Source organism: Microtus pennsylvanicus, chromosome X (assembly GCF_037038515.1).
Source record: "Microtus pennsylvanicus isolate mMicPen1 chromosome X, mMicPen1.hap1, whole genome shotgun sequence".
NCBI lineage: Eukaryota > Metazoa > Chordata > Mammalia > Rodentia > Cricetidae > Microtus > Microtus pennsylvanicus.
The window spans coordinates 12814046-12825122 of record NC_134601.1 but is presented as its reverse complement, the minus strand read 5'-3'; the positions used below and the strand labels follow the sequence as shown (position 1 = coordinate 12825122).

Sequence of the window (11077 nt, the reverse complement as noted above, 5' to 3'; positions counted from 1 at the left end):
AGGGCGGATCTTCTGGTACCCGTAGGAATTATTTTAATTGAAGTTAATGAGGTCACCCAGATGGGGTATTTTAGAGGACAGATTTCTTTTAATGATAAACTACCCCATCATTCTTACTGGACCTTTTACCTATAGTCTCCACTCCACCTCAGCAACTCAAATAATATTTATGAGAAGGCACGTTTATTACCTTTCTGCTAGAAATTGTTACTATTACTTGCTTTAAACACAAGCAAGCCTAGGAGCTGAGAAAGTGACTAGAATCCACAGAGATAATTAGTGACTGAGCTGTAAACTAAAATTTGGGCAGTTTGCCTACAGTGTTTGTACTCCTAAGTGCTATAAGGCAGTTCTCCTGACTTGCAAATCAGATGAAATGAAATTGCCTCAAGTGAATGTTTGTTTACTTCACAGTTTGGAGATCAACTTATGACACTCCTGAATTCCTCACCTTTTATCTTATTTTATAGTCATTTTTATCACATAGGTGAGGAATTGTAAGTTAATTGAGGACACTCTCCAAGAAAATGTAGTACTGGTATTTTCATTTTGCGATACAAACTAAAACTATGTTGTAAAGCAAGGTAATTCCATTATACACAAGTTTTGCTTTGTGTCTCTTAGTGTAAATATCTAGCTTGAGGTAGTTTAAATGAGAAATGTCCCATAGGTTTCAGAATTTGAATACTTAGTCCTCATTTGGTAACACTGTGGAGGTTTAGGAAATGTGGTCTTGTTGAAGGAAGCATTTCACTAGACATGGGATTTACATGCTTAAACTTTACCATACTGACAGTTCTGTTTCATGCTTACAGTTGAGGATGTGAGCTTCCTGTTTCTGCCATTATGCCTGAAAGTCATGTCTATGACTCTATACTCCTGAAACATGATGAAATCTTATCTCTCTGGAATTATAAGCACAAATAAATTCTTCCTTCTATAAGTTTCCTTGGCCATGGGATTTTAGCATAGCAACAGAAATATATTAGTTGTTTTTCTGAGGAATGGCTCTCAATCACTATATCATTCCCTAGGAAATTTTCTTAAAGTACCAATGCCAAGAGTAGCCCAGAGAGTAATTATATGAAAAGCTTTCAGTGCCATAAACAGTCATAGATATTTCTGATGCCCCATGCCCTTTTTTTAAAAAAAATATGTGTATAGATTGTTTGCATGTATATATGTCTGTACATCACTGTGTGCTTGGTCTAGCGAAGGCCAGAAGATGTCATCTGATTTCCCTGAGCCACCACTACACTTCTAAGAGATCTCTACAACCCACTGAGATTTCAATGTGAAACATGAGATTAGAATTATTTGTGGGTATCAAGCCATGAATTTGTTTGACATGTCTAATGAATATTTACTGTCAAACTTCAAGAGATAATATAGAAACCACACTTAAAAACCCTCACTTTAGCTTCCCTGGTAAGAACAGTTGCAACTTCACTTGCCCTAGAAGAGAGAGAAACAAATAAATACAATATTTGATTCGTAAACACTAAATATTGCTACACAGTTTCATAAAGAAACCTTGTGCAACTACAAAATTACCAACTATAAAATTAGACTCTTCAATCCTCAGAGCAAATGGAATCTGAGTCCCTTAGTGGAACAGTGTTGATCCATAATGACTGTTATTAGTTTCATCTTTATACTACAAAATATTTCACTAGCACTAGTTATTAGGTCTTAGCAATGCAGTCTGTCTCCATGGCTCTTTTTAACTTCATGTGGTATTTATTTTATGGCTATCATCTGTGATACGACTGTGACAGGTGGTACTTATGGCACCATGATAAGCACATTTGCTATCTCAAGGCCTAGTGGCTGATTTATTTAGAGGTCTCTTTCTGAAATTAAATTCTTTTTTAATTGCTATAGAACCAAATTTACTTTACTGAAAAAGACTAACATTGTCTGTCTCAGTTTAAATCATTCATAAAACCAAGACAATTTCTTAAATATGCAAATATCCCAATATAGTAGAGGGACTAAGACAGCTTAAGATTGCCTGATGAAAATCTCTTCTTTGATGATCTGTTTTTCTGAATGATACAGAAAGTGTTAACCAGTAAGCTGAATTTTTGGTTCTTTGTATCCTGGGTAATTGCTTAACCTTTTTGGACTTCAAGAACTTGTTCCAATCGGGAATCCAATATTGACCCCCTTGGGAGGCACCGAGCTCCGTTGGCTCGTTTCCGACGGTTGCGCGCTCTTTTCTCAGGATGGTGGAGGCCGTGCAGCGTCGCTGTTACTCTGAGCAAAGAACTGTGGGCAGAGGAAGTCGGGGTTAGAGAGGATTGGGAGACAGACACTTTGCTGTGCTCAAATTGAAGTCAAGCGTGCAAACATGCAGAGCAATAAAACCTTTATCTTGGAGAAGCAGAACCATACTCCAAGGAAGCACCATCAACATCACCACCAGCAGCACCATCAGCAGCAGCAGCAGCAACCACCCCCACCAATACCTGCAAATGGACAGCAGGCCAGCAGCCAGAATGAAGGTTTAACCATTGACCTGAAGAACTTTAGGAAACCAGGAGAGAAGATTTTCACCCAATGAAGCCGTCTCTTTGTGGGCAGTCTTCCTCCTGACATTACTGAGGAGGAAATGAGGAAACTTTTTAAGAAATATGGGAAAGCAGGCGAGGTTTTCATTCATAAGGATAAAGGCTTTGGCTTTATTCGCTTGGAAACATGAACCCTAGCAGAAATTGCCAAAGTGGAGTTGGATAATATGCCATACCGTGGAAAGCAGCTACGTGTGCGCTTTGCTTATCATAGTGCATCCCTTAGAGTCTGCAACCTTCCTCAGTATGTGTCCAACGAACTGCTGGAAGAAGCTTTTTCTGTGTTTGGCCAGGTGGAGAGGGCTGTGGTCATTGTGGATGACCAAGGAAGGCCCTCAGGGAAAGGCATTGTTGAGTTCTCAGGGAAGCCAGCTGCTCCGAAAGCTCTGGACAGATGCAGGGAAGACTCTTTCTTGCTAACCAAATTTTTTCGGCCTGTGACTATGGAACCTATGGACCAGTTAGATGATGATGAGGGACTTCCAGAGAAGCTGGTTATAAAAAAACAGCAATTTCACAAGGAGTGAGAACAGCCACCCAGATTTGCACAGCTGGGGTCCTTTGAGTATGAGTATGCCATGCGCTAGAAGGCACTAATTGAGATGGAGAAGCAATAGCAGGATCAAGTGGACCGCAACATCAAGGAGGCTCGTGAGAAGCTGGAGATGGAGATGGAGGCAGCACGCCGCCATGAGCACCAAGTTATGCTAATGAAGCAGGATTTGATGAGGTGTCAAGAATAGTTTTGGAGAATGGAGGAGCTACATAACCAAGAGGTTCGGAAACAAAAGCAGCTAGAGCTCAGGCAGGAGGAAGAATGCAGGCGCTGGCGGCAACGAGAAGAAATGATGCGGCGACAGCAGGAAGGATTCAAGGGAACCTTCCCTGATGCAAGAGAACAAGAGATACGGATGGGCCAAATGGCTATGGGAGGTGCTATGGACATAAACAATAGAGGTGGCATGCCCCCTGCTCCTGTGCCAACTGGTACCCCAGCTCCTCCAGGACCTGCCACTATGATGCCAGATGGAACTTTGGGATTGACCCCACCAACAACTGAACGTTTCGGCCAAGCTGCTACAATGGAAGGAATTGGAGCAATTGGTGGAAATCCTCCTGCTTTCAACTGTCCAGCTCCTGGAGCTGAATTTGTTCCAAATACATGCTGCCAATACTAAATAAAAGTTGCAGTGTCTATTTTCCCACAACCCTTAAAAGAAAGGTTCTTTTTGGACTAGCCAGAATTCTATCCTGGAAAAGTGTTAGGGGCTTTTCCCAATGGATAGGTCTTCCCTGCCTGTAATACTCTAGGGAGTATGCTTGGAGGCAGAGGGCAAGGGAGGGGTGTTATTTAACAAATCAAAGTCTGTAGTATATTTCTTTCTCAAGTCTGTCTGGTGCATTCCTGAAATGTGTTGATTATTGAGGGCCTTGAACCATAGCAAAGTGAACTCAGAGAGCTCCATTAATCTTGATCATTCCTGTTTCCTTCTTTCCTTCCTTGCTTTCTTCTTCCATCCCTCCCTCCTTCATTCATCATGTTTTAATTACTTTTTCATCTTTATTCCCCAAACCCCAGAGACACTGCCACATATATACCACAAAACCTAAAGATCCTCCAATGACCTAGCACAATTCCTCCACTCTCTCCCAGGTGAGAATTCAGACAAATGTCCGCAGAGGTTACAGCATACACACGGTTCTGTTATATCTCATATATAACCCCTTCATGTCCTAAGGAAGACATTTTCTCTTAGAGGTTTTCATTTTAGTATATCTTTAAAAAAAGAAAAAGTCTTGTGTTAACTTGTCTCCATGTTTTTCTTGGGTAAGGACTACTCAAGAATGAATGCCCTTTTCTGTCTGATATTGCTGTTCACAGCTTTTCTTGATAGGTCTAGTACAATCTTGGGAACAAGGTTGCTGTGTGTTGAAGGTCTGACAGTAGCTCTTAGCCTTGCCTATCTTAGGTAGTTACACTGTGCATTTTTTTATTGGTGTACTATGTTTGATTTGTTCCTGATACCTTCAATTTGAATTTTTTTCTGAGAAATGGAGCAGTAATGCAGCATCGCCTTAATAAAACACATTTGAAGGCTTAAAAAAAAAAGAACTTGTTCCACAAAATGGGGCTACTGAGCCTTACACTGATATGGGATGTTGCTTTTATTGACTAATGAATAAAGCAGCATTGGCCTATGACAGGGAAGAATATAGCCAGGCCAGCAGAGATATAGAGAGAGTAGGTGGAGTCAGAGAGATGCCATATAGCTGCCAAAGGAAACAGACACCAGATTCTTACCAGTAAGCCACAGCCACGTGCTGGCACACAGATTAATAGAAATGGGTTAATTTAAGATGTAAGGGTTAGTTAATAAGAAGCCTGAGATACTAGGCCAAGCAGTATTGTAATTAATAAAGTTTCTGTGTGATTATTCATGTCTGGGTGGCCGGGAACAAATGAGCACTCTCTGCTTACACTAAACTGAATGATTACTTGAAAATTAAAGATCGTTAACATACAGGAAAATGTCTAACTCATGCCAAGTATGAAATAATTTTATTATTCACCAGCTCCATAAATTCATTTAGTCAACAGGATTTTTTTTTTGAGAAACTTTTGCATGTCTGGCCAGCAACTAAATCAAACAAAACCAAACAAAAAAGCAAATTTCCTTCAAGATAAAACCTTAGAGGGAAGTTCACTGTATAGAGTACTCTAAAGTAAAATGAAATATTTCATCCTGAAGGAAATAGAGAACTCAAAGACTTCAGGGAGTTCCTGACCAAATAAATACTCTAGTCCCCTCCTTAATCAAGCATATATAGGCAGTAAAGCATGCTGTAGGATATTTCCACACAAGTCAGCTCCCTGGAAGAAGCAAAGAACAGCTGAGTTATCTCGTAGAGACAAATACTAGCTGAGAAAAAGAACAAGGTACTGGGGGGAGGCTAAGACAACTTAATTTACTTAGAAGAGATATTCTCCAATCCATTAAACTGCCTACAAATTGAGCACTGAGCTCCAGGGTTGTAGCTTTAGTTTGCTGTCACCCAATATGAGGTGACTTTCTGGGGATCGTGTATTTAAGTCACTTATGCTCCTGTAACCTTTCTCCCATACTATGGTAAAACAACCCCAATAGAACTTACTGTTTCACCAAGTTGAACATTGAATGTATCCTTTCTTTGGTTCTCTATCTGGAATCAGTAGACACTTGCTCACATCTCATTAGGAATAACATTACACAACAGGGAGTGATCCCAGTTTTCAGAAGAAGAATAATTGAGGTAGACATTAGTTGCATGGCTTCTACATCAATGTCATGTGTTTCAATGAATAAAAGTGTTGCTGTGGCTTCCCATTATAAGAAAGCAGCATAGACAACACTTTACCAACTACTTATGTTCATATTCTAACAAAACTACTTGAAAACACTTCAATTTGTATTTATTTTCATATTCTAAGAAGACTACATGAAAACACTTCAATTTTAATTTTGTGCAATTTTCTTTAATTATTTTATGTGTATGAGTGTTTTGCCTGAATGTATGTATGGGTACCATGTATGTATCTGGTTTGGACAGTGGTCAGATTAAAAAATCAGATCTTGTGGCAAGAGAATTTTGGATGATAGTACACCATCATGTAGGTGTGTAAAGGATGCAGGTCCTCTACAAGATGGCCAAATGATCTTGACCACTGAACCATCTCTACAAATCTTGAATTTTATACAATTTTCACATACTTAAATCTTTAAGATTTTCAAATACTAAATTTTATAGACTTTTTTAGTTCATAAAAGTCATGTGTAAGCAGGTACTAGACTAGAATAGTTTCATGGGGCAAACTCTACTGAAGTTTCTATAAGATGGCAGTAGTAGAGGTACAACATATGTTTGACGGCTACTTTAAGTAGTCTCGGGCATATGCTTATCTTTTTAAAATTGTCAAAAATAATCTAATATGAAAATAGTATTCTCAATGTCGTGGATTATTCTGTGATTTGTTCCTATACAATAAATTTTTAAATATTTTTGTCTAAAAATTGTTCAAAACATTCTCTAAAAAATCACCACTCCATTTACCATATACCATTTTTCATTATTACTGTGTAATTTTGTTGCTGTTGGTGGGGGTAGTGGGATCTGAAATTTATTTAAAAATGAGTCTATAGTGTATTGTTTATCAACAAGAAAAGTTAAAGCCATTAAAGTATTTATTTGTTGGTTTGTTTTGTGGCCCTGGAGGAGGAATATATAGCTTTCATCATGTTGGTAAAGGACTCTACCACTGAATTACATGTCCAAATTTTCTCTAGGATGGTTTTTGTATTAGATTTTTATAAATATGCTTTTTAAAATATAAATTCCCTATATGTAAAATTCTTCCATGTATACATTAAACAAATCCACTATGATGAAGTTAGTGAAACCATAACATAAAGCAAATTAAGAATAATATATAAAACCCTCATAAATATAGCTAAACTCCATTAATGTTCATAGAAGCATATGATTTACATCACTGGAAGTAATCTAAACATATCTTGACAGCTCTACTAGTGCCATCCTTAGGTCCTCTTTTGTCTTAAAAATAACAACACTAAATTATTATAGCAATAGTAATAATAATAATAGTAATCTTATACATGTAATTTGTTTTTTCAATTAAATCCACACATCTATAATATCAGCAGTTAGCTAGAATGGTATCTTTAAAAGTATCTAATCTTGTCTAGTTATTCTGTTTCTTTTAAAAATAAAAATCTATCTTTTCAATTCTTTTTTTCAAACATTTTATTTTATTTTGCTTGATAAATAATACCATTCAAAATTTCCACCTCCTTCCCTCCTCCCATTTCCCTCCCACTCCCCCACTCACACTCACACCTCACCCTCCAGACCTAAGAGAGGGCAGGGTACCCTGGCCTGTGAGAAGTACAAGGCCCTCCCCAATCCATCCAGGCCTAGGAAGGTGTGCATCCAAACAGACTAGGATCCCAAAAAGCCAGTACATGCAGTAGAAACAAATCCCAGTGCCATTATCATTGGCTTCTCAGTCAACCCCTATTGTCAGCCACATTAAGAGAGTCCAGTTTGATCGCATGCTTCTTTAGTCCCAGTCCAGCTGTCTTTGGTGAGCTCTAATTAGATCAGGCACAGTGTCTCAGTGGGTGGACCAACCCCTTGTGGTCCTGACTTCCTTGCTTATCTTTTTATTTACTGAATAAGAAAAGATCTTCACCAACCCCAAATCAGACAAAGGTCTTATCTCCAAAATAAATAAAGAACTCAAGAAACTAAACATTAAAGCTATAAATAACCCAATTTAAAAATGGGGTACTGAACTCAACAGAGAATTCTCAACAGAAGAAGTTCAAATGACCAAAAGATACTCAAGGTCATGTTCAACTTCCTTAGCGAGCAAGGAAATTCAAATTAAAACAACTTTGAGATACTATCTTACATCTGTCAGAATGGCTAAAATAAAAAAAAAAACACCAATGATAGCCTTTGCTGGAGAGGCTGTGGAGTAGAGGGATCACTCATCCATTGCTGGTAGGAATGCAAACTTGTGCAGCCACTTTGGAAATCAGTGTGGCGGTTTCTCAGGAAATTGAGAGTCAACCTTCAAGATCCAGCAATACTATTCTTGGGAATATACTCAAGAGATGCGCAATCATACTACAAAAGCATTTGTTCAACTATGTTCATAGCAGCATTATTTGTAATAGCCAGAACCTGGAAACAACCTAGATGCCCTCAATGGAAGAATGGATAAAAATGTGTGACACATCTACACATTAGAGTACTACTTAGCAGTAAAAACAATGACATCTTGAATTTTGCATGCAAATGGATGGAAATAGAAAACACTATCCTAAGTAAGATAACCCAGACCCAAAAAGGTGAATATGGTATGTACTCACTCATTAGTGGATTCTAGCCATAAACAAAGGACATCGAGCCTATAGTTTGCGATCCTAGAAAAGCTAAATAATTCTGTACTTCTTATCCTCCTAAACTTATCCCTTTCTCCATAAAATCAGTCTTTCACCATCATCTAAACAAGTATCTGACCTTGGAAGTTCATTTTCTGTAATAAAGATATCTGGAAATAATTATTAACTGAAAAATATGAAGAATTCATAGACCTCTTTAATGCAAAGTATCTTTTTGATGCAGAGAAGCAATCTACTTTATCATTTTATGTGATTTGATGCTTATTTCAAATAAACTGGAACAAAACATGTCAGAAAAGTGGGGGCAGGGAGATGGGAGAAAGAACTGGAGGAAAGGTCAACCAAAACAAATGTTATGTAAAAAAAAAGTTCTATATATAGGATCTTAACCATCAGTTTCTGGAGGGTAACTAAAAGCATTGGCATTAAACCAAAATGTTTGAGAGTCTATGGAATATCATTGGCCAACAATATCAAAGGAATTAATTCATTCCTTCTAACAGGCTTTTTATTTGATAGCTTGACCATTATAGGGTAATGCTATTTAATTTTTTTCCTACTTGCATATGAATATATTTTAAGAAATGTATACAATATTCCTTACCAAAAAGTCATTACTGCAAGTTATCCAAAGATTTTGAGAGCCAAGAGTGGTGGATTACTACAAGAAATTATTGATTTCACACACAATAGGACAGATGGATATATGAATTTACTGTGGTTGTAACAGCATGCATAGGAACTGTACTTGATCAATTGAGAGAGTATCTTAACCTGGAAAGAGAAGATAGGCATGAAGTTTTACCTTTAGCTGGGACAATCAGGCTGGTACAAGAGAAACCTTTTTGACTGAAGGGGTGCATTTCATAAAAACTGTATAATAGCTTCCACAGTAGTAAATTATGCTGTAACTTTTATGAAAGGTCTGTAGTCTTATCTGTCATTCTTTGTCCTAGCTGCTATACCCTGCCCTCCCATCTCTCACTCCACTTAACTCTCCCTGCTCCATTATTTCTATTTAGCCCTTTATACCACATTGTTGTTATGTGGCTTGGTACCTTTTCTCTGTGCAGCATTTTCATCTTGCTTCTTCTACATCTGGCTGGAGATTGTAGACTGAGACTTTCCTTTTCCCTGAATTCTCCTAGTCTGGTCGTCCGACCTATACTTCCTGCCTGGGTATCAGCCAACAGCATTTTATTAAACCAATTCAAGTGACAAATCTTTACAAGGTACAAGAGCATTATCAGCACTGTGGAAATGTAGTGGCATTTCAATTGCATTTTAATAAAAAAAACTTTCCTTAAGATCAGAGAATAAAATATTCCACTGGTCAGCCTTATAGACTAGGCAGTGGTAATACTCATTTAGTTCCAGCAGCCACACTAGTTGCCACAGAAACCAGGCAGTGCAAGCCTTTAATCACAGTGGTACATGCCTTTAATCCCAGAACTAGAGAGGATTATAAAATGGGAGGAGACAGCTCTCACAGTCTCATTTTGAGACTCCTGTAGTCAGGGTCACCATTTCAGATTGAGGTAGAGGTAAGAGTCAGTAGCCAGCTGCTTTGCTTTTCAGATCCTCAGATTAAACCCCAGTTTTTCTCTCTGAGTTTTTATTAATCATTCATTATTTCAGCTTTTAGAGGAATTGCCACATTGATTTCCATAGTAACTTTATCAGTTTACCTTCCCACCAGAAGTAAATGTTAACCTTTTCAGCATTCATGCCAGAATTCATCACCATTTCTTTTAAATCTTAAACATTTTGACTAAGGTAGATAAAATCTCAAAGTAGTTTTAATCTGAATTTCCATGATGACCAAGGGTGTTGAAAGTATCTGTATTTCTCATTCATCTGAATTTCAGCTTATGAGAACTCTGTTTAATTCCATGCCCCATTTTTCAATTGTATATTGTTTCTGTTGTTTGCTTGCTTGCTGTTTAGTTTTTGAGGTCTTTGTACATTGTATGTATGGGGTGGGAATTCCCTTTCTACAAACCACAGTGTAACAAGGAAAAAATACATTGCTAGGAATGGGCTACATCTTTTGGAGGTGTTTACCAATAAAGTACCCTGCATGCCACACAATGCCCCTCAAGTCTTAACCCCCAGAATTTGACATTAAGGCACTATTATTGAAAATACCACATATTTAAATCATTGAACTTGGAGAAATCAAGCTGATAATGACGTTGAAGATTGATCCTTGCTGGCTAGATTTTTGTTTAAGAAATACATGAGTGGATGAATAAATTTAAGACTTTTTTCAGATATTTTCTTTTTGAATTTCTTTTCTATTTAACATATTTTTGCATACACTATATTCTGATTATGGTTTTACCTCTCCAAACTCCTCCCAGATCCTCCCTACCTCTCCTCCCATGCATATTCACACCCTTTTCTTCTCTGTCTAATAAAATATATGTGCATTCAAAAATAATAATAAAATATTATAAAAAAACAAAATCAAAAGTAGAATAGGACAGAATAAACAAGCAGAATAAAAAAGTAAAAAAGAAAGAAACATAAAAATAC

At 37.5% G+C, this 11077-nt stretch overlaps 1 pseudogene; it reads left to right on the top strand.

The window, feature by feature from the left end:
* Positions 1 to 2201: 2201 nt before the first annotated feature.
* On the top strand, positions 2202 to 4601 carry LOC142841383 (non-POU domain-containing octamer-binding protein pseudogene; annotated as a pseudogene).
* Positions 4602 to 11077: the final 6476 nt, after the last annotated feature.